The sequence below is a fragment of the Anser cygnoides genome, chromosome 3 (assembly GCF_040182565.1).
Source record: "Anser cygnoides isolate HZ-2024a breed goose chromosome 3, Taihu_goose_T2T_genome, whole genome shotgun sequence".
Classification (NCBI taxonomy): Eukaryota; Metazoa; Chordata; class Aves; order Anseriformes; family Anatidae; genus Anser; species Anser cygnoides.
In genome coordinates, this window is record NC_089875.1 from 82,681,507 (window position 1) to 82,705,748 (window position 24,242).

Sequence of the window (24,242 nt, forward strand, 5' to 3'; positions counted from 1 at the left end):
GGGGTCCTGCCCATGAGGGGATCTGCGGGCCCTGGCCATGGGAAGGGGCTGCAGGGGACACCTCCCACCGGCCAGGGGTGGGTTTCGTGCCCCTTTGGGTTTCTTTTCCACCCCGGGAGCGCCCCTCGGGCCGGATGGGGAGGGGGCCGCGCCGCCATGGCGGCCGGCGGGGCCCCGCGGCGGACTACAACTCCCAGAGCCCCCCGCGGCAGCCCCCAGCGCGGGGTCCGGCGGCACACACACACACACACACTGAGAGGCAATGGGGGGGGGCAGAGCGCAACGCGCATGCGCCTCCGTCAGGAGGGGAGGGGGGGAAGGGTTGAGGCGGGGCGTCCCGGCCGGCCGCTATTCGCGGAGCGTCCGCGCGCAGCCCGCGGTGCGTAGCGGCGGGGAAAGGAGCGGGGCGGGGCGGGGCGGGCGCTGCGCCGCTGGCGTAAGCGTTGTTGTGAATGGGAGAGCCGGGGCGGGGCGGCGGTGACGTCAGCCCGCGAATGTCAACAATGCGGCGATTGAGAGGGGCCGGGGCCGGGGCGGGGGCGGCGCCGGGACGGGGCGCGCGCGGCGGCGGCGGCGGCAGCGGCGGGGCGCGGGCAGAGCGGGGCGGCAGCGGCCGCGGCAGCAGCAGCAGCGCCGCCTTCCTCCTCCTCCTCCTCTTCATCCTCCTCCTCCTCCTCCTCACCGACAGCCTCCGCCTCCGCGCTGCCGCCGGCCCCCGGTGCCGCTCCGGCAGCCGCTGCCGCCGCCGCCGCTCCCCCCGCCCCGTTCCCTTCTGCCTCCCCCCCCCCCTTCTCCTTCCCTCCTTCCCTTCCCTCCCTCTCCTTCTCCCTTCCCTTCCCCCCCTTTATTTTTCTCCGCACGGCTCGGGCTCCGCGAGCAGCTGGTTCAAAGCAACCGCCATGTGATGAGCGCCTGGCTCGGGGATTTCTCTTTTTTTTTTTTTTTTTTTTTTTTTTTGCTTCCCCCCTCCTTTATCTTATTATTTTTTTTGGGGGGGTGGGAGGGAGGGAGGGGGGGGGCGGCCGCAGAGCTGTAGGTCGGTGAGCGCACGGCAGTATTAACGAGAATCCCCGAAACGACAACAACAGCAGCAGCTGCAACAACCCCCCCCCAGCCACAACAGCCCCCCCGCCCCTAAAATCCCCCCCCTGCCCCCAAAATCCCCCCCCCCCCCCAAAAAAAATAAAAACCCGGCTGCAGCGAGCGGGGACCCCCGAAAGTTGCGCGGAGGCGAGGTGAGTGCGCCCGTCCCCGCCGGGGGGGGGGGAGGAGGGGGGTAAATTTGGGGGGGAGGCTGCAAAAAGGGGGAGCGGGGGGGCCTGTGTGTGTGTGTGCCCCCCCCCCCGCCTTTGCGCTTCCTCCCCCCCTGCTCTTGGGGGGCTGCGGCGGGGGAGCGCTGGGGTTTGGAAGAGGGGAGCGCGCGTTGCGTAACGGGCGGTACGCAAGTGTGTGTGTGTACGATCTGTAGGTATATATGTGCCTGTGTACGTATAGATGTGTGTGGGTACGTGTATATACCTGTGGGTACCTGTGGGTGTATATATGCGAGTGGGACACCCAGCCTCGTCGCTCCCTCCACCTGCAGCACGGGGCACACGCGGAGCTGGGAGCGTGGCCCCAGACCTTCCCCTTCCCACCCCCCCCCCCTTTTATTTTATTTTTTTTTTATAGGTTCGGAGAGAGAGAGAGATGTTAACTCCGCTAGCAGTTTCTTGGATCATTAAAACGTAGCGTGTAGGCAAGGCGGCGAGCTGCGAAGACGCTGGCTGTCGTGAGCGAGGCTAAGTGTGAAATCATGCCTCGCCTTTTGTGGAGCAGGCTATTTTTGTAAGGCGGCGGGTGCCGGGCTGCAGGCGCCGGGGGTGCCGCCGGATCGCTCTGCCCTTGCTGCCGGAGCCCCGCGGCAGCTCCGGGGTAAAGCCGCGTCTCTCCTCCTCTGAGGTGGCGATAACAAACGTGAGGCAGGAGTGACAGCTTATTAGAATCGCGCTTCGGGATGTCGGGAAGATTGCGAAATCGCAGCGTTGCCGGTCGCTCTAGTTGAAGATGTGTCGGTGTTCTCACGGCGAAATCCCGTTTTTCTGAGACTTTGGGACTGCCGCTGAACTTGTGCGGGCTTTAATCCGGCGTTCGAAGCCCCGAGCGAGGAGCGAGGAATTTTTTGGGGGGGGCTGGGAGCTGACTGAGGTTCTGCCATCGCGGTGGCGTGCTCTGCAGCTGGGAGAGGGTGGTGGTGCTCGGGGACGGGGACTGCTCCAGGTACGTGAGCGCCGGGATTGGAGATGGTTGCGATGGCTAGAGTGAAATGATAAGGTTGTGTGTTCAGCTGCTGTCCGCGGGGCCGTCGTGGCGACAGCCTTGAACCGGTGCGGTACGAGCCTTGACGTCTGACGGATAGAAATAAAATTCCCCCTCTGACACCCTCATGCACCCGCCTGGGGTCCGGGTGCTGGAGTGGGGAAGGGAATCGGTGACGAGCCCCCTCACGTTCGGCTGTCAGGCTCCAGAGGCTGTTGGGAAGGCGCTCCGAGGCGAGAGGTGGAAGGAAAGCTGCGGGAGGACCAGCTGGGAGGACTGAAATTCGGCATCACGGGTCTGGTTTTCCTGCTAGCTGGCTCCGTGATGCCAGAGCAGGCGTTCTCAAAGAGAAGGCAGTCGTCGGGGTGGATGGTCGGAGCTGCGAGGCAGAAGGGCCGCGCTCCCGGAGGGCGATGCTGGGCAGCTCCGCTGTGCAGCTGGTGCTCATACAGCCGCCTTTCGTGGAAACTTTCACGGTAGGGAGGGTCGGATGGCAGGAGGTGCCAGCAGCGGATGCACGAGTGATGCACGCATGCTGACGGATCCCGACGGGTCCATCGTCAGGTACCTCGCGTCAGGACGGGAGTGCCGTGGCAGGTATTGGTAGTCCTTTCCTGACCCGCAGGCACATCTGGAACATCTGTTGGTGTTAATGCCATGCAGGCTTGCAGGATGATGCGCTGGCGACGTGGGTGGGACGCCCTCCTCTCCTCCCTGCTTTGCTTTCGGGAGGTTGTTTTGCAGGATGAGGATCGGCAGCTCTCCCTCCTGAGCTGGACACGAAGCGGGGCTAGCGATAGCACACGGGTGGCCAGCTCGGAGTGACGGCCCCAGCCCCAAGAAATAGGCGCTGACTGCAGGCTCCCTGCGTGAGGAAGTTCTGGTAAGTCTTTGGCATGAAAGAAGGCATCGGAGACTCATCGGAATTGATGAATTTAACAAAATTCCCATACCGTCTAGCAATCTTGCGTATTACTTTCTGTGTCTGCGCAATTAGCAACAAGGAGAGCTGAAAATAAAACTCCGTGTAGATGATGTGTATTGCAGAGTATGTGACAGAGGCTGCTTGCTCTGGCATATTTTAAAACTTTCATTGTGTGATTTTCTGTTCTGAAGTGCAGAAGCAGCCTTTCTTAGCAAGGCTGCAGTTTGATCGCCTGTTATTGTCCTGGAGGTACTCTCTAAAAATAATTGCCAGCCATGGGGGGGGAAAAAAATAAAAATCAACATTCGCATCTTTTTTTATGGGAATTCTTGAAACCTGGTTTCTTATTGTGCGCCTCGATGTCCTTTTCAGATAGGACTTCACACACGCTTAGATTAAATAAAAGAGACCTCTTAGAGTGTAGCTAGTGTACGTCTGTGGCGCTAAGCTGAAAATGAGATGTGTAACCAATATATGCAAAGTAATAATTTGGGTGCTAATGACATTTTTGTGTAACAGGCTATTGGTGTAAGCTGAGTAGCATTTGTTGCGTGACTTGTGAACAGTCCCTTGCAATTTCAGTTTTGGTAGCATGAGCACAGGATCTATATTCATATCAAAACCTATGTGCCTTTTCACCCAAAGGAATGCTCGCTGAATGGCTGCTTAGTTTACAAGTGGCATGAACATACCTGCAGTGTTCAGCAAGCCTGACTTGGGTCTGAAGGCATGCACGCTTCCCATCTTTCACCTCTGGGTCTGAATTTCCATCTCTGCTCGTTTGGGGTGTGATGGCTGTATATTAGTGGTTTCTGGGTGGAAGCACGTTGGGAGAAACACACCAGTCGTTCCATTAATGTGTTGAAGGAAATTTGAATTCAAGCTGAAATACCAGCTGTCAGTCCAGGTTACTCCTGCTGCTTTCAGGGCTCCTCCTGACTACAAACGCTTTAAGGGAATGCGGAGCAGAGCCTTTGTAGTGTCTGTCATTGTCGTTCTTTACTGACGTTTGAAGAGGCTCCTAAATGGTTTTGTTGTAGCGGCTGAATGGACAGTAGATTTCCACCCCCAATAATTTCCAAAGGTTTTCCAGAATAGCGCTCAAAATGCTTACTCGGCTCTTTACAAAAAAAAATGGTCATCGTTTCTTTAAATTCAGCCAAAAGACATTAACCTTGGCAGCTGCCTGAATATTACGCATTCATTTGAAGCTCGCATCAAGAAGATGTAAAATGTATGAATACAGCCAGCTGAGTTGCAATGTGTTCATTTTGCTTTATAGTTAGGCAGAAACATCTTTGTAGTGTACTGAAAAGAGTGCTACTTACTGTGCCTCTGCTGGGCTATGAATTATAATTTTAAAGCAGGCAGGCAGTGGAATGCATACAAATTTCTTTGTGGCCGCTGATGGACTCGAAGCTCCCGAGTTACCAGAAGTAATAATATTGATCAAAGAACCACCGCGTGTCCAGAACAGGTAAATAAAAAGGATCAAGGGAATAAGTTCTGGAAAACCTTTATGCTGTGAGTTTACATGCATGACAGAACTTCCGCCCGGCGAAAATCGGGCTTGGAAGCTGCTCGCATTGATCGTCGTGCGGGGAGAGCCAGAGAGGCAGCCTGAAGAAGACCGGCTGTGCTGTCCTGGGGTCTCAGCCGATGGTGTTAAGGGGATGGGGAGGGAGGTGGTGGCAAGAGTCACCAGGACCCCGGGAGTGCTTTTCTTGGTCACCTTTCACAAGGAAGGGGTCAGCTTCTCTGAGGTTCGCTTCCAGAATTAGCCTAAAGCTTGAATGATAACCTTCCCTGCTGTTACGTCAACAGAAAAGATGCTTGAGGAGCTGTCAGGGACAGAAAAACTTGGGAATTTGCCCGTTTGGCCCTAGTGGGAGTTAGAACAGAAGCTGGAAGCTTGTTTTTTGGTCCTGAGGTTTGGAAACATGCAGGCAGGCTGGGATGGGCGGATGGGTTTTGGTGCATGGGTTCAAGGAGTCTCCCCTCTCAGAAGAACAGGAGCTGTTTGCTGCCTGTCACCGTGCGCTTCTTCCAGGCTGTAGAGCAACAATTTTCCTTTCTGAAAAGAGACAAAGCAGTTATGTCTATTTAAATAAAAGCAGCTAAAACAAAATGACCCCTGAGACTTCATCACTGCTACTTATTATAGCTGATACCATTGCGGGTTGTTGTTTTTTTTTCCCCCTCCTTCGTTAGTGATCGCTTCAAAATTTAAGCCTGGACTAGGAAAACAGGAACTGTAAGTGTGGAGGTGTTCCTTTACCCCAATTTGCATGCAGCCTGTTTTTTATTTAGTGGGTAGGTGTGCTCAGTGTATGTGAGAGCAATTCAACATGTCAGCAGTTTCCTACGAGCTGCTCTTGCTGACTCACGTGTCTGGTGCAGCTTGGCGCTCCCCTCGCTGTAAACTATCCACAATAGGAGGCGCGGGCACGCAGGATGTCAGCGCCGATCCGTTGTTCAGAGGTTATTTTCAGTTCTCTGGTCACTGCTTTTGCTGTGGTTTCTTCCCCCGTAACACCACAACACGCCGTCAGTCGGACAGGCTGCTGTTCCGCTGGGTGCGCGCCGCGGGGTGGGAACGCGTTGCGCCTCTGCAGAGGTTGCGCTTGAGGCGCGTCTGGGTGCTACGTGTGTTCAGCAGGACCGAAACTCTGGGCTTTGTTTCTTTTTTTGGGGGAACGGGACATCTGACTTACCAAAAATAAAAAATCCCCTGGAACATTGTTCCCAGTTTGGATACAGTGAGTCCTGCACGCAAGTAATATTCTCCCTTGGGAATTACTAGCCGTGTAGTCTCCTACCCTCCACCCCTTTTTGTGGCAGAAATCTTCTTTAAAGCCAGCACAGAATTCTGATTAGACTCTAGAAACCTGATTTTAGCTGTCTTTAATTTTCAGAATTTTGCCATGTCTTAGAGTCTAGCACATACCCCGTGCAGCAGTAACCCTGGCCACTAGCATGAAAGGATTCCTTCATTTGCATGGAGATGAAAACTTGCACTCTTGTACAACTGTTTCTTTATTTACAGACTCTGTTCCGATTACTCATAAGGATCCTAAAACGATAGCTTCTGCTGACTGAGGATTTTTAACTGATCTTCTTGTTGTGCTCTTTTTTTTTTTTCTTTCCTCCTTTCTTTTCCTTTCTCAGTCTTATCACAAAAGCCCTTACAGAAGCGGAGCGAATTATCCTCCTGCAGTTCTGGATTTACTGAGTTTAAATCCTCAGTCATCTTTTGTGTTTTTCTTTTCTTTTTTTTTTTTTTTAAGCAGGGCAAAATATAAGTGAGTCTAAAAGTGTGATAAACAAAATCAGCTGGTATAAAGCAGGCTTTAATAACAAAAAGGTGAGTTCTTGTCGCTTGTTTTGTTTTTAGTCAACTGCTTTGACCAGTAATGAATAGAAAACCGCATTGAGAGCTTTGTATCACATGAAGAAAATGGGTGTTCTTGGTTTCCGCCAATACAAATGACTCATCAGAATCAGTAGGGTTTCTACTTCTAATAATAAAACTGTGGAAGACCTTTAAAACGTGTGGTTTTGGCCCCTGCTCTTAGTGAAAGGTTGGAAAATATTACTTCAAGCTTTTTTTTTTTTTTTTTTTTAAATTATGGAAGCTTTAATGATTTGCTGCACCACAGCAAAAGATCTCGTACCCTCCGAAAAAAACCAAAAACCAAAAAACTAATCGTACCACCGATTACGATGCGAAAATCTTCCCCTCTCCTGTCTCAGTGCTCTGCCTTCCACTGCGGTCGGTGCTGCTGACATTTAGCCTCGATGTCTGAGATGTGCATCTGGAGAATATGATCTGTTTATGTTGAGAGGGGGGTAGGCTTGGCACATTACCTCATCCTGCCGAGCTGTTGGTCTCCACCTCTATCCCACCCTGATGAAGAGAGGATGGTAATATTGCTGGGCGACCCAGCATTGCTGGTTGAACTGGGGTCACAGCATCCGGAGGGGAAGGTAAATAGAAAATAAGTCATGGGAGGATCAACAGTAACCTGCAGGATGCGCGTGTGTCATTATCTAGGAGGAAACGCACGTCTTCCAGTACTGAAAGTGATACTGAAAAAAAGGCGAATCAGAAAGTGATCTGTTAAATTCTTTTTTTTTCCCCTCAAGTGATAGATTTCAAATGTGCTGGCATCCTTTTAGCTGTTTACCTGGAAGGCTGAAATCTTTTATGCTGTCTGTCCAGTGCAACAAAGCAACCCCCTGCTGCACATGGCACTTTGTTTGAAATTGGAGCTTGTAGAATGGCAGGTCAGTTTGTTCTCATACAAGTAGAGCGTGCCCTCCCTGCTGCTACACTATGTTAAATTTTAATTCTTTTACGCAAGGTATTCTGCGTTTAGTTGTAGTCCAGTCACTGTGTTCTGACCTGCTGCATTAATTTATAGTGATGCTGCCTGCTTTCGAGTCATCTGCGTTGTTGCAAGATTTGAAGACTGTAAGTGAGGGAGAGCTCACCTCTTCTTCCATGTTAGTGAGAATTCCTGCATTTGTGAAACCTCTATGTTTACTTTGTCTTCTGGTGCAATATTTATACTAGTAAGTTATTCCTTAAAAGGATGGGATGGTTCTTTTGTTTCTCACTGTATTTGAAAAGCAGGGCGTGCTTTTTAAAAAAAAAATCCATTCTGGGGCAGATCCTCAGGAAATCTAGAGCTACCCCAGCTCCCTCAACTTCGGTGGGCAGCTTTTACTACTTAATGTTTAAATACATTTATATACTTAACCTGGATTTTGCTGAAAAGCCTTGGGTATGGTTGTTAGTTTCTTGTATAACCAGGCTGAGATGGAGAATCTTTGGTTGCTTCTTACTGGGAAAAGCACACTAAAAATAGAGGTGCAGAAGCCTGTGGAAATATAACTTTGAAACATGTGAAAATCCAGTTGTTTGTTACATGGCAACAATAAGAGAGAGATTTTACTATTTTCAGATCAGTATAGAAAAAAAGGCCAACTTCCAACTTAAGGAGTTTATTTATGGACAGTTCTTACTGAAGTTCCCAGAATAATATCCTGTAAGGAGCGCAAAATACGGCATCGGTGGTTATTCAGAGTTCAAAAGGACATCGATTTGGTGAGCTGCTTTCAGAATATCTTTACAAAACCGTGCCATCAGAAGTGTCGTGAGGGTAGGGTTGTGGGGAATGAATAGCCCTTCTAAATCTCATGCATGTTCTCTACTTGGCTGACTTGGAAATGGGGCTTGCATCTGAAATAAATCATTGATGGCTGGATCTGCAAAGGGGAGCAGATGCTACCACTACCTGGATTTTGAGGCTGTGATTGTGCTCTGCATCACCTCCTCTCCTTTCCTTGTGCTTGCCCTGGCACCCATCTCATCCCACAGTGGGCTAACTCTTGAGAGCTAAATCGGCAGAAGATTATTCATTTTGTGTGTAGAATTAGTTTTCTGCTGGTTGAATTTACTGCAGGGTCTGGCAGGTACCTGGGTAAGAGAGAGAGTGGGACGGTTCCAGAGGAAACCCAAATTTGTTCAGCAGTCCTAGGGCTGCAGCAAAGTGCAACGAGTATCGCAGTGTCATGTCCTGTCTCCTGAAGGTCACTGCTGTCGTGTTTTTGCAGTGTGGCGGTACTGCAGGAAACCGTGAGCTGCCTGTTCCCCATCTACCCTGCAGCTTGGTGGTAAGGGCTTGCTGCCAGGGCATGAGAGGCTTGGGTTCAGACTCGGGCTGTTTAATTTTGGCTTTGCAACAGACAATTGCAAGAAACGTTAGACGAAAACAAAACTCAATCAAGCAAGCCTTCCTTTCCCTTCTACGTTAACAAATTGCAAAAGTGTACCACCTTTCACAAATACACACATGATTTGTTACTGCCCCCTGATTGTGGTCCCTCCTGGCCTAATGTGACCTGGCCACGTCACCTGTCTGTGACAAGCTCTTGGGGAATTTAGATTTTAAACTCAGGAGGTGAGAGGGGGCCTGGTGGCTGTGGAGAGAGCTCGTTGGGCCAAGTGGCTACAGCCCACCCTGAACCCAGCTCCCTCAGGTCTTCCTAGCACACTTCTACCACCATGGGCACGATGGCAAGCATGTGCCCTTGGAGGCATTGAGGAGGGGATCCAGCAGATGATCAGAGCAGCCCTGGTTGGTTTGTGTTCCCTCAGGTGAAGGAGGGAGTCAAACCCCGTCCTTCATGGCGAGAGGGTGCAGTCACCAGCTGGGTAAGGCCCGGGGAGCAGGGCCGCGGCCTTCGGAGAGCAGTGATCAGCCTGGCTCTGCTCAAACCATCGCGCGTGGCCTGGCCGCCGGTCAGCTGCCGTCCGTGTGTACTTGAACAAAAGCAGCGGTGGCTGTTTGAAAAGCTGGATGCTGCCCATGAGTATGAGGTAAACATACTCCAAGAGCTTCACTAGTGAAACTGCAGGTGCGTGTAGACGTTGGGTCAGGTCCCGCTCTCGAACTGCGAAACCTAAATTCTGTGTCAGCTCAACTGCAGGCATCTGCTGTGCCCGAGGTACTGGTGCACATTGAGCCCATAACCCACCAAGTGCTTCTGGCTCCACTCAGGGGTTCAACTTCACTTCCAAGCCCCTCGTTGATTCCCACAGCTGTTCCTCCACGTGTGCTGTGGGAGACGTGGTGCTCAGTGCCTCGTGTGGAAACCCCGGCGAGCTGACAGCACGAAGCGGTGGTGGGAGACATCAGTGAGCTCACCTGAATGTAAAACAGGTGGTAAATGATAAAATTGTTACGCAGTTTGTCATAGCTGGAAGTTCACAGGCAGTGCAAATATAAGCACTCGGCAAGGAAATTTTTTGTTTGTCTTTTTCCCCTTCTTGTTCCTTTTCATTTGTCTTATTATTAGGCTAAAAGTAGAGTCGGTGATTCATTCAGTAATCTGTTTCTTGGACAGTTAGTCATCTGCCAATTTGTGTTAACTTTCCACTTTGTTCATAAAGTGAGTAATGCTTAATGCACTAACCACCAAATTCCAAGCTTAAAAAGCTGTGAACATCATTCAAATCATCTCCAAACTTTCTCTTTATTTTTTTTTTTTTTTTTACCATTCTGTAAGATCAAAGCAAGGAAGACCTGGCGTGCTGCGTGGTGTAGCTTCTGCCTAATTGTTGTGTCTAGCCCTGCTTGTTAAAGCAAAACTGAAGGTTGCAAATGTACTGGGCCGGTTCTGTTGTACACCAGCCTGTGTATGACTTGTGTTTCTTAATCAGTGTTTTTCTTCTTGTTTTTCTTCCCAGCTCCTACTTTCAACAGATAAATAATGCCTCCTTATTTCGCTCCTCCACTGACTGCTCCGACTCTCTTAATTTATGTTGTTGCCTACCTCAACAAACTGTGATGCTGTCAAGGCTAACTTAGTGACAGTAGCTTGGTCTTGCAAGGAAGACTGGGGTTGGTATTAGCTGGCTGCTGCAAATATTTCTGTTGCTTTTCATCTTCCTTTTTTTTTTTTGTGGAGAAAAATGATGGTGCTGTTGAAATGTTAACTATACAGAACTCGAAGCTATAAAGCCTTCCTATAGAGATCGGGTAGATATTTTGATCTCAAGGTGATGCCAGTCATTTCTGAAGATGAACACAGTACTTGTTTGAATCACTTGCAGAATTTAACTATTTTTTTCTCTTTCTCATGGAAACTGGAGTAGTGTAAAGAGTAACAAGGTCAGTAACGTCACAGGAGAACTTTATAGGAACGAAGTCTTTACAGTCTGCTCTAAAATAACATGAAAGGTCCGGCTGCAGCGCTCAGCAGCAGAGGAATTCAAAGCGAAGGAGACTTTCATCCCGCGGGGGGCGGCGTGAGCTGGGAGTGGTAAACACTGATACCAGAGGTGCTTCGCCTGGCCAGATGCTTCCTTTGTTCCTTCCTTTGCAGGCATCTATTTATTCCCCACCCAACTTCACTGCATTTCTGGCAGTGATGTCGTCATCCCTCTATGTGAAGTCTTCATACCCCTCAATAATCACCAGGTGGTGCAGCCCTTTTGTGTGATGTCCCCGCTTTTTGACAATGCAGTCCCGTAAGGAGAGGATGCAGAAGCAGGCAGGTGGTAAGGAGCAGCCTTTCTTTGCAGGCTCTGGTGAGCCCTTGCCGCCTTCTGTCTCAGGATGGTGGTGTCACAGCAGAAATACGTTGTGCTCTGTTGCTGCCGCAGTAAGGAAAAAACGGACTTGGTCTTGAGGGAAGGGTAGGGAAAGATCCATTTCCTCATTTCTAGACTTAAATTCCAGCCTGTGTAAACGCCTGAAACATCTGGATATCCACCTTCACTTGCAGCGTGAAGGATTACAGTTTTCGAAAGGTTTCCTTTCCATCCAATGTTGCGCACCAATGAGTTTGAATAGGTCGGTTAAGCTTTGGGCAAACAGCCATTTTGGGGATGCTTATATGAACACCAGCCGTGGAGACCCTGCCCATCCCGATTACCTGCATGTTTTCAGGCAGCAGTGGTGGTAGTTATTGCACTTGCCTCTCTAGACTGATTGCAACTATCGTGTTTCAGAAGTAACTCGTTTCTGGTTCAGGCTTGTTTTCAGCTCTTGAGCTTTACTTTTCAGGACTGATGATGCTGGGCTAGAATTTGGACCTTTCTTGACTGTGCCTGCTTACCTCTGACCTGCATTTGTCAGAAAGGCATGCAGGAGCCAACCTGCACGGGTGCCTTATTTCAGAAAAAAAAATGGAACGGGATAGGATTGCATATGGAGGGACCCAAAAGCTGTACCAGAACTGCCCAAGAATCCCTGTAGGACGAGAAATTAATGAAATTGCTGGCAGCTGTGCTTCAGCCCGTGCAGAGGGCGGAGCAGGGAGGGAAGGGAGCTGCAGTGGGCGCTCTGTTGCCAAATCCCACACCAGCCTTGCTTTTAGGTTTCTGATTTAAACCTTCAGGGCATTACTCAGAAACTTGTCCTTGCTATTTTGGGGTGGGGGACATGAACAAAGGCTGATGTCTGTGCTGCAGCTATCAGTTTGATTCAGCATGCTCTGTGTGTGACTCAAGTAATGGTTGATTCACCACCATAATTTAGCTTTTTTTCTTATTAAGGCAGTAATTTGTAATTTTGAGAAGTTTGTGTCATTTCATTGGATTATGAACCAGAGCACAATAAAACTGCGAGGAACACCTTTGTTTCCAGTCCTTTCCTCCTGAGCCTCGGTGGCTAGCGCTGGGTTAGGGAATAGAGATGGGGGTGTGAGACACCTTTTGCGGGAGCGTGTGCTGCTTTGGGGATTGCTTTATTTCTGTCTCCAGCACTGCTGCTTTCAGGTCACCCAGAGGTGGCAGGGTGGCTGCGTGGCTTACAGCACGGGTATGTGCTTGGTCAAGAGGCTCTGGGGTAAGCTGGTGGTGACCAAGTGCCTAAGACCTTGCATTTATTGAAACTGTGCAAATACCTAGGTAAGGGCAGTGACTGAGCGGCGGCTCTGGTAAAGCTGAAATCACACTCAGCACGTTCTCCTTGAGGAAAAAAATACATTTCCTCCACCCCCTGCCTTCCATTTGCTCCCACACCCTGAAGTTTGGGACATTCCCGTGAGGATGAGTACATCAGCATCCTCCTCCTGAGGCGAGCGAGCACGGGCAGCCTTGCGAGGGCTCTCCCCTGTATTTATAGAGCAGGTGTCTCCCTCACTGGCTTGCTCTGCAGGTGCACTCCCTGTTCGGTTGAAGAAACCACGAGTTGAAGCGAGGCAGTTTACAAATAGCTTTTCAGTGTTTGTTTTTATTTTTAACTCTTTCCCCACCCACAGGCCCCTCCCCCTTGAAGCAGCTCAGGGAGGGGAAAATCGTTGTTGCAGAAGATGCAAATCGGGCAACTAGTTTCCAGAGGACCCTCAGAAAATTGCTTGCAGCGCAACAGTGATGATCCCTTCCCTGAGCTCCAGCAAACGCATGTTCCCTTTAACTCCCCTTTTTTTTTTCTTTAATTTTGAGACTTATCCCAATTTTTTTTGTCTGTGGCTGCTGTTTTTGGGGGGTTACTCTGCTTTTTTAAGGGCTGAGGCAGACAGTGACGTATCAAAAGGCTGCAGAGGCAAGGTGTCCTCCTGATGTCTGAGGAGAGCACCTGTACCAGGTCCAGCTGCTGGCAGCCCCCCCCGATGGGCACCTCCTGTCCGACAGTCGACGTATGCCCTTTTCCCCGGCGTTTAGTTTATCGCAGAGAAGTTATCTCAACCGTACTGTGGCATCTGAGCACGAGAGGAAACACAGACATTTCTCTCTTTATTTTTTCCCCCCCTAACTCGTGTTCAATCACTAATGGAAAATTCTGGTCGAAAGGGCAAAACTTCTTTTGCTGTGTGTTCAATCTCAAAACCACAGCTCCCGGCGCCCGGGACGCCGCAGCGGCGATGCCCTGCTTACGGGCTTTTTCCAGCGCCGCGTGGGTGTGGGTAGGGGCGCGCGTGGGGGAGAAAGGGAAAGGGCAGGGGAAAGGACAGGACAGAGGTGTTTGTTCTCTCTTCAAATTAAAAAGGAGAGAAAAAGAAAGCCCAGCGAGCTTCAAAGTAGGTTAATCATTGCCAAAAGTCTCGACGCCGGTACTCCGCGCGCACGTATGTGTTTTTACACACGCGCCGCGGGGTAGCTGGGAAAGTATGTGGGAGCCCGTCGGCTTCCTCTGAGACATCTACAGGTGGTCAGGCGGGGAGGGGGACGGAGGGGGAGAGGCAGGGGGCGAGGTAGGACGCCCACTTCCTCGGGCGGATATATCGCACGGTGCTGGGACCCGCTGCTGGCGGCGGCGGCGGCGTGCGCGCGGCCGCAGGCCTCGCTGGCGGCGGCTCGCCCCGGCCCTTGCTGATTTGCTGCTGCGAGGTTTATGACTAAGGTTGTGGTTTAATATGCCCTTTTTAGGTGTTGCAAAGTGTTTTAAAATTATCTAGTGTTGCATTTCTTCCCTTTTTTTTTTTTTTTTTGCCATTGCCTTTTCTACCTTTTAGACGTTTCCGCGGCTTTTAGAAGCCTAGAAGTATAACGTTATTTAAAAAGAAAGAAAACGTTTTCCCTGGTCTTTACTGGTCAGCTACAATTATGAATTCTTTGCCTCTGAGAGAGTTTGAGATTAAATAACAGCCCTTAAGGTTTAAATATCCAATGCAAAGTGTCGGTGAACCTTGAAGCTAAATAAAAAGAAAGCTTAAATACCTAGGCGTTGTGGAGAGCATGTATTTTTTTTTTTTTTCAGATGAGATGCCTTTCTTCTGCAGCTGTACCCCAAGAAGCTTCGTGTTAGCGTTTGCAAGTACGGATTTGTTTCCTTGCAATTTTTCAGCCTTTACTTGAGGGCCTGTAATTTGTCTTAACTCTTCCCGTGCTGTTTAATGCCTTGGATATTTGTTGGGGGTACTGCACGTGTGCTCATGTTCAAGTACATTTTAGATGAAACATTACAGCCTTGTGGACCATGCTGCCTTCATATTAATGTTGAAGAAAAATTTACACTTGCCAGCCTGGGGAGGCGATGGGAGGGAAGGGAATGGACGTATGGCTACACGTAGATCTGATTGTTGTAATACCCTTCCTTTGTAGCAGATCGTACAGCTTTGGTTCCTATTGGTGACGTTTTCTTCAGTTCATGTCTTGTTCTGCCGCAGAACGGGCTAGAATTGGCCTGCTCCTCTTCCTAGGAAAGAAGAGGGCATTTCTACCACGAAGGAGCCTTGAATACCTGGCGTCAGCTCATGGTGGACACCAGTTCCAGCTTCAGGGGGTCCCATGCAAGTTGAGCTGTCAAACGTAGTTATTGAGCACCAAGCAGAGGTGTAGAGCGTTCTCTCTGATACTTGTGCCACCTTTGTCTTGCTGTTAATCAGGACTTCAAGGAAAGGGCCCACCAGTCCTTCTGGGTAGTGTATTTGGCACTTGAAAACACTGACATGCAACTATTGTGGAATTGTTGAAGCATGATACACGCTTCAAAAAGGAATAACTGCAGGGAAGTCTAATGCCCCACGAAGATGTAGCAAGATATGCTAATCATTAGCAGAGTAATATGGAATTAAAGTAATTTAATTGGGGAAATGGTGTTGAAAGTCTTGTAGCTCTTTGGCTCAAGTTCATCTGCAGAAAGACTGCCTTGCTTTTCTTTCTCATGCATCATTTGCTCTTGACCTGAGGTGGCCAGTCTCTGTAGCCCTGCAGCCTGCTCTCCAAAATCCTCCTCTAGGTTTGATCTTCCAGGTGCTTCTCCTCGAGTGTCACAGGAGCCCTGGGACAGCTCAAGCCTCTCCCCTGAGGCTGTCTTTGGGAACTGCTGTGAATTGCTCAGGAAACAAAGACTGGCCACCCTCTGGTTTAATGACTGTTTGGAGGGAAAAAAAAAAAAAGAAAAAAAAAAAGAAAAAGATGGGGGGCAGCTGAAATAACTGTAACTGTTGCGTGCAGCTGCCAAATTTGAGTCGTTGGATGGGAAAAAGAGGGAGAAGGTGGTGCAAAGCCAAGAAGTAGCTGAAAAAAAATAATCAGAAATTACACGAAGAGCAAAAAAATGGGAAGAAAATCAAAGCCCTGTCCTCTGTGACATTGGAAAGGGGGAACATGTAATTAAAACTCCCGTGTCGAAGTAGGTGATGTAAGAATTAAAACGCATACCTGCTCCAAGTTGCTGCTTTCTCTGCAGCCTCATTTCAAAATTAACTCTACCTAAAAAAAGAGCTGCTTGCATACAGGAAACTATGTTTTTGACTAGAACATACAGTAAAAAGACAGGGTGGGGCATATGTGTCCTTTATTGTATGAAAGCAAAAGGAGAGGGGATGCCGCAGGGGATCGTAAGTGAATATGTGTTACTTTTCTTCTTTTTTTGAAATGGGTTCAGAAGGTATTATGCTCTCAAGGTACGACAGTGAGGCTGGGGTAGTTGGTATGACAGCTACAGCATGCCATTTAAACTCTGCCATTTTGCCATCCATTTGTTTAAAAGAAAGCAAAAAAAGGACCTAATGGTGGTAGGAAGTTGTAAAACATGTAAATCCCCAAAGCAGCCCACGTATTTAGTCCAGCACATAGAACTTGCATTTGGATCAGAAGCACATGGCAAATACACTTCTAATTTATTTTGTATTTTAGAGACCCTACTTGTAGACATAAATTAAGCAGATCGAGATCTCACCGTGGTTGCAAGCTGTGGCAGAAAAATTAGCACCACACTTTCCAGTGGAAGCAGAACAAAAATGTAAAGTCTGCCAATTAAATTGGAAACAGCTTTTAATTTCCCCTCTCCTCCTCCCCCAAAGGATGAATGGCTTACTCTTCTGGATGGAACTTTGTGTAATGACTCATAGTTTTATATGGATTAGTGTGAATATGTAGGTGAGGGAGACACTGGTATCTGAGAAACTATATATAGTATCTAGGAGAAGTGTCCTGGAACACAGAATAAATGAATGTTTGATCTCTTTGATGAATTAATGGAAACATAAATGCAGAATATCTTCCTCCCTTTACTTCCTCCCCTCCCAGTTGGGCTCGGCAAACAGAGAGGTCTCATGATATGGAGAACATGCATGTATCAATAATCAAGGTAGTCACCAAAATAATAGTTAACCCCTTTGCCCTGTCTGACACAGGGCACCCAGAGCCAGAAGTGTAACCCCTCAGGCATCTTCAGTGAGCGAGCAGAGTTTCCACATAACTTTTCAGCAGGTGGCTGTTGGGTGGTGATGCTTGCTGGGTTGCAGGGTCTGAGCTCTCCTGGCAGCTCAGGATCTTTGCCAATTTGGTCAGGAGAAGCTGGTCCCAGCCTTACTGTGGGCAGCAGCCAGGGGTGCGTGCATCACACACCCTGCTCTTCTGGTGGCACCTTGATATGCCTTGTGTTGGTGGGTCTTCATTGAACTTGCTGCTGCCGTGGGCAGGGCAGTCGTATTTGTGCTGGATAAACCAACATCTAATGGCTCTGCAGTTACCTGTATCTGGTAACTTAAGCTGAGAGTGTGGGTTGGTGTGGGACTTCTGCAGTAGTCTGAGATGTTTTCCATTTCCAGGCTCTTGTTTCATCCCCTCCTCTCTGCAACCATTTACTATGCGTTGACTTGCACCAGAATAGCTATTAATGAAACCCCTATCAAAGAAACAGGTTTAAAAAAAAGAACCTTTTTTTAAACTTGTTTCAGACTGTCATTTCACTGTGTTGCTCCTAAGAAAGCCAACCGAAATTTCAAGTGGAAAAACTAAGGGAGCAGTAAATTGTGGTAGAGGATAAATGGGATAAGCAAGGGAAATGGAGATGTGTTGAAGTGGTATTGCTGCAGGTAGATCCAGTAGGGCCTGTACCCTTAGGTGTTGTTTTCTCTTTCTAGTCCACAGCAATTGATGAAAATGGTCTTCTACATGGGGTCTCCATTAAGGACAAAAGCAAGAGAGGAAATGTTCTTATGTCCTCTTTCAATGGTTGTACCTTAAAGTTAGGCCTTAGGTAAGGAACTCCCCTCTTTGAGCAGTCAGCCAAAAACCTTCGGTAGTTAGGGCCTCCTTTTTAGACTTTTATCACAGCTTTAGCATTTAATTGAATGGACTTTATATCTCAGACTTGCAGATCTTTATTGTACTTGCACAGAAGTTTTTATAAGGTAGGAGGGCTGAAAATCCTGAGGTTGGTCCTGAGCTCCTAGGCTCTGTTTTCCCCTTGGAGCATGTTGCTGGTGTTCTCTGGGACCCTGGCAGTAGATTCTCCTCCTCCTCAGTTCTCTTTAGGAATTTTTTTTTTCCATTCATGCAAGGCTTACTCTCAGGGTGCCGCGATACCCTGGGAACGTTTTCTGGAGAAGGGGAAATGCATTTACATTAAAAACACAACCAACAACAACAACAAGAAGCAGCCGCTTCTCATATAAGCTGGGGGGGGGGAATCCCACAGCGTCTTCAGAGAAATAGACTTATTTGGTAATGTACATGTCTCTCAGACCTCCCACCATCAGATGTTGAGGAGGTCTGACTTCCATTTTAAAACCAGTACCTGGCATAGGATAGAGTTATAATAAAGTCTTATTGCCTGGAAACCCAAACATGGAGAAATCAAGAATTCATGTCGTTTGGTTTAATTTCTTGAAAATAGATTAAAACTCCAGTGTTTATCTTGGATCCCCAATGCAAGGAGCTGGAGGGAGCAGTGAGGGTATTTTATGATTAATGAGCCTCTCTGCATATGTTTTTCATGCCTCTTGGCATTTAGTAGTCTCAGTGACCTAGCTTTTTATTTCATTTTTCTCTCGTTGGCATTCTCATTAGTTGTCTCCTGAGATGCAGGAACCCATCCTCAACCAGAAGATCTCGGCCGTGAGGGTGAGAGCTGGTTTCTGTCCCTTTGACTCCGCCAGCCAAGTAGGTTAGTGTTTCTGTCCTGTTTCCACCGTCAGATCTTTTTGTCCTCTGCTTTGGCGCAGAACAGTTCCTACAACACATAAAACTGTCATCCTCGCTCGAAAATAGGACCAGCTGAAGATGGGGAGCAGTGTTACCCTGAAATCGCCAGCCTAACTGAAAACAGGTTACTTTGGGTACGGTAGGAGTTGAGCCACGGTGCCTGTAGCTTGGTGCGAGTCAGGTTTGCAACCCCTGCTGGCCCCCGTGCTGGGCTCTCCGGTGGTCCTGGCCACCGAGGCTGCCCTGAGAGCAGTGTAGATGAAGCCAAAGGCAAAATAAGGGCCATAGGAAGTGCTCATCGGCTTTCTTTCTTCATTCTCAAAAAAAAAAAAAAAGAAACCCAGGATTAGAACAAATGGTTCCTGGCATGCACCACATGTATGTGGAAGGCAGCAAGGGGGGGAAGAGTGCTGTAGGGAACCCAGGGGATCCCAGCATTGCAATCAGGGTTTTTTTTTTTTCTCCTTTTGAACTGGTTTTATGGATCGGAGCGATTTTTATGGATAGGGCGGGGTTTGGCTCAGCACATGGGACCGATCCTTCATCCAGAACAAGGAGAAGAACATCTGATACTGAAGATAAGCGTTTTATCCCCTCAGATGGGAGCTGTCTCAACTGGTGGCAGGCCCTGTATGGCACATCAATAGATCTGCCTCCCCTGGGGTTTCTCCCCGCAGCTGCAGACCATGTGCTCCTGCGTGTGCGCTCACCGAGCGGGCAGAGGGGAGTAGTTAACCAGCTGCGAATCAGTGAATCGGTGTGGGGGAAGATATTTCCCTTGGGTCATATTAGAGCAGAGGCTTAGCTTGGCAGGCCCTCTGGCACTTCAGGGACGGCGAAGACCTGTGCCACGACTCTGCGGTCACCCACCTGAGCTGAAAGAGGGACGGACTCCCAGTTGGCAAGTCCTAATGTATAAGTTTTAGGCACTTTACGACTTTATTCACGTCACTACACAGCCGGCTGTGTTGTGTCCTCTGCCGCTTCGAACAGGCTGCGAAACGGCTGGGGAAGAAACACGGGGACAGCGAGTTGGAGCATGACCCGATGTCTCTGCCACCAACAAGGGGATTGGGAACGACTGAAAAACAGCGGCGTGCTGCAGATGGGCACAGCTAGCCGGGAACTGGAGCGTGAATAGGGCATGCTTTTGGCAGTAGGGCTCATGCCTCCTTGCCTGCCTCTCTTCTTATTTGGAGAACAGTCAGAGAGAAAAACAGAAGTCGTCCGATCCACCTGCTGGAGGCCCTTCTTCATACTTCTTCCTTGCTGAAGAGGCAACCATTAAAGTTTCCCCATTCATTCCTAACTCGTCCTTTTTGTCTTTTGATGCCCGAGCAGGTTCAGTCTATACCAGTCTGTTTTCCTCATGTGCAGGCAGCCTATCTCTACAGTAAATATTTTTTGTCTTTCTCTAACCCCTGGTTACAACACACCTGTTTTCTACAGTGATGCATGTCATTTAACTAATTGTGCTTCAGTGGAGGAAGTCAGTGAGTAGATGGAGGGTTTTAATTTCACTAAAGCCGTTCAGGAAAAGCAGATGGATTTCTGTTCTGCATACGTCCTTATTCCACCCCACGCCTGACTGGTTTGTGGAGCGCTGTGATGAGCACCTGACGTGGTGAGTTTGTCACGTGTGTGAGTGGCTGGGTGCTCATCGTGGAGTCCGCAGAATGAAGCGTGCCCAAACATGGGGCAGAGAGAGTGGCTCAGCTTAATTTTTATGGAAAAAGCCTCAAAGGTTCGCAGGAGCCTTGGCTAGTAACCCAAAGGAGTGGGGCCTTCTAGAACCAAAGTTATCGGAGAAGGTCAATGACAGCCCTGTTGGGCATAAGCAACCTCCTAAAAAGTTGTTTTCCAGCAGTGAGGGGAACAGAAAAGACAGGATGGGGTAAGTTTTCCTGTGTTTGAACAGCGTTAGATATTTTGGGCCTTGCCCTGAAGCCTCTGTATAGCTCTGCTGCCTGAAGCTGATGATGGGGTGAACCGCAAGTGTAATCTGGAAAGGCATTTTCTTGTGTACAGAAAAAACCACCATCATGCAGTTGCAATTAAAAGTTGCCAGTGTTTCCTCTGGATGATATATTTGGAAGTGATATAGAAAAGCGTGTAAATCAAAGTACCACTTTGTGGGGAGCGCTTATCTTCTATAGAAATCAAAATTAGCAAAACTAAAGGTGGGGTATTACAACCATCAGGCCACTAGGCTGCATGAAGTGAAATCAAAAAGGGGCTTGCCACTGAGGTGGTCATGGATACACTGCATTGACCTCTGCAGATTTGAAGCCCCATCTCCTCCAAATGGATTAGAAGAGCTACAGTAAACATTAGCACAAAAGCTAACATATGGGAAAGCTAGGACCATGCTCTCAAACTCTGAACCAACTTACGAAACGATTTTCAATGCATTTTTTCATAATTATTCTCCTTGCATGGGAACAGCGCTGTTTAAAAAACAGTTGCTCATAAGTATTTAGTGAGGTCTTGGTGCTCTGAACAGCGTTGTACTGCTCTGAAAAACTTAAGGCAAAGCTGCTCTAGGAGTGGATCCTGAATATGAGAAATAACAGGTAGAATGGTACCTCGGATGTAACGCTGTTGGTGAAAAGGAAGAGATAATGGGGCTAGCAATGTCGATGTAGAAAAATCAGCCATTCGGTGTAATGCTTTTTATAGGTCAAGGGGAAGGCAGAGAGGTGGGGGCAGATCATAAGATGGAAGTAAAGTGTGAAGGTGACCATTAGCTGTTGAATACAGCAAGGAATATACCATATGTTGTTTAGATGTGTGTTGTTTATATACATACTCTACTTTTCATTTCTTACAAAAAAAGTTGTACTATTTTTAACGTACTGGACCTTTGTTTAGTAGCTTTGTTTAGGACCCTCTTATCTTTAGGGGAAAACCTGTGCCTAATAGGATTATTTTAGTGGGCACAAATCCCTACTTGGGTTACAAGCACGTGTTTTGGACAGGACATGTGTTGGGCACTGTGCATGGAATTTTACATTGCAATTGTCTTCTCTGCTTCTGTGGGTAAATTTTCTAGCACTAAAATATTGAGCTGCAAACACTGCTTCATTGTTAGACTCGCTGACCTTTGCCTTTAGTTGGAAAGGGGGCAGGAAATATGTGTTTCCTAAAAGCTGCCTGAAGTCACAGAAGAAAGCCCTATCCCTTATACATGCAGCGTACGAAATGACCTCTCAGTGCAACCAGAAATAACTGTGGCCACACGAAAGCCGTATGGAGGCTCGGCTGTTAGAAGTCAGCGATGATGAGAAGCAAATAAACAACAGGGAACAAGATGTTAACGTTGGTTGTGTCAGATACGTAAACTCGTGTGGATTGTAGTAGTTCTGCTGCTTGGGATCCACGACTCATTCCCTACCAGAGTAAGCATGAGCCCACGGAGCAGATGTGTATGCATTGTTTCAGAGGCCACATCCAACGTGGGCAAAAGAAAGAGAGTCTAGGACAGAATACATAGAAGGGAAATTGAAGCCATTGCCTTTTCTCCGACTCTTGGATTGTGTTAGACAACAAAAAGCAATCCAGAATGGTGAACGTGAAACATCTCAGCCTGTCTTGCCAGTTGGAGAACTGCTAATAATGTTTATAGTCTTGGAACAAAAGGCAACAAAACAAGTTACTTAAGAAAAGAATCCATCATTCTGACAAAAATAGAGCTTTCAGCTATTTTTTTGTAGGAGCCTCTGTTTCTCCAGCCAATCAATCCTGTTACTGAATAAAACTCTGGAAATCAACTTAACAAGATTAATGTCTGTAAATATTTGTAAAACCTATGTGTTACACAGTCTCTTTAAATGAGATTATCTCATGTTTATAATACTTACTCATATTTTGTGCCCAGTCTGGTCTAAAATTGAATAGTTTTGATTAATTTTTCTTGCTTGTTTAATTTCATGCTTAAACCAATAACTTACAAATCTGCATGACTGCCCACTTATTGTTACACTCAGAATAATTGCGTTGAGTCACTGTTCATGGGCTCGGATTGCCATAGGGTGTTAATACTTGATATTTAAGCAAGCATGTTTATCTGAAAGCTGGCTTGTCAGCCTGCAGAATGCAGTGTTTACTATGGGAAGTTCAGCCTCAGATGATTATAGGTAGGAAATACAGTATGTGATCATTAATAATGTCTAGAATTCTTGTCTTTTCAAGGATGTTATGGAAATTATCTGCTAAATGTGAGAAAATTAATGCAGGCAAATGGATTTGCAAGTATATTAGCAACTTTCGAGCTATCTGTAAAAAAAATACATTGTATGGCATTTTCTAGGAAATATCATACCATAGTAGTTAGGCTTTGAGAAAAGGGTTTATATGTGCATTTAATACAGTCTCTTTAAAAGCTTCCTTTTTATTTCTTTTGCTTCTTTGTCCCAGTATGTGTCTGTTTTTTGTCTATGTTCTGTCTCGAATGCCTTGTTTAACCAGAGGAGAATTTGGGAGTACACAAGCCAATAACCAATTCCCTTCATACGCTGGAAGATTCGTTTTTTCCTGTCCAAGTTTATTTCCACTGTTTAGTCCAAGTGTTTAGTTCCAAACACTGAAGTGGAGTATTATTTTTTACGTAGTGAAGTTTTCCTCTGTGGCAGAAATAACCCCAGGGAAACTGACATTTTGAAATGGCATTTCACCTCCATTTATTATGCTGGTTTGTTTCCAGGTTGTTAAAATGCTGAGAAATTTAGTGGCAGCATCACCTGCTAGAGTATGTTTTACAGAAGGAAAGCAAATAATGAAGGGGGGCGGTAGCTGTTAGTTTGTTTGCACCTTCTGCTGAAGGGTCCTTCATCACTACTGATGGAAGCAACTGATGCACAGCAAATCTGTGGCACAGGTGAGAGCAGATTCCCTTTCTCAGCAGGTGGGAGGCTGCTCTGGTGTGTGTGCTGGGTAGAGCCTGCAGAGCTTTCTTTCTGAAGGAAAGGTGTATGTTTTCATGTAGGGCTTTGTCAGAATTGATATTTGGGTTTTAGCAGGAAAGCATAATTTTCTAAACTGCAGAGGGTCTGCAGTTCTCGCTTTTGGGATTACTAGCTAACTGTCAACAGCGAGCTGGATTTCATTTTTCACGGGAGACGCATCTGCACAGTTCTGCAGACCGTGGTAAAGCAAACTTCAGATTGGAAATCAGATTAGTTTGTCAGATAGAATAAGTGTATTCTGGAGCTACAGTGAAGGAGTCAGATGGCACTTCGTTCTTTCCCAAAAACAAGTGAGAAAATTTCTATAAAGTGCCACTCTTTCATCGTAGTATTGTTTATTGCCTTTGAGCATAGTTGCTACCGAACAAGGTGATTGTTTGGTTAGCTTCCTGTTACTGCAGTTACTGGGAATACCCAGAGGAATCACTGTTACTCGGAGCCCATATACGGCAGCTTAATAGTTTGTGTTTCAGGTGGTATTTGTGTGTCCATGTGTCGTATTTATAAGTACTGTTTATTTCCTTTGTCAGCATATGTATTGCAATAAGAATACAGGGAAAAGAACTGGAGGACATTATGGTTATAAATATGCTTTCATTTACATTCTCATTTGATGATCTCTTGTTGATCTTTTGCTATATATCCAAAGAATGTTTTATTAAAC

General features: G+C 47.6%; 1 protein-coding gene across 8 annotated transcripts in view; it reads left to right on the forward strand.

Moving 5' to 3' along the window:
* Positions 1 to 991: 991 nt before the first annotated feature.
* Positions 992 to 24,242, forward strand: part of BACH2 (BTB domain and CNC homolog 2) — a 191,670-nt gene continuing 168,419 nt past the window's right edge. For 4 of the 8 annotated variants that reach the window (XM_066994521.1, XM_066994530.1, XM_066994524.1 and 1 more), the window contains exons 1-2: positions 992 to 1,235; positions 1,672 to 3,181. The gene's annotated coding sequence lies outside the window, so the exon portion shown is untranslated. Of the gene's footprint in view, positions 1,236 to 1,671; positions 3,182 to 14,436; positions 14,494 to 24,242 lie in introns of all 8 variants that reach the window. The other 4 variants (XM_066994525.1, XM_066994519.1, XM_066994533.1 and 1 more) reach the window with 2 other exon arrangements.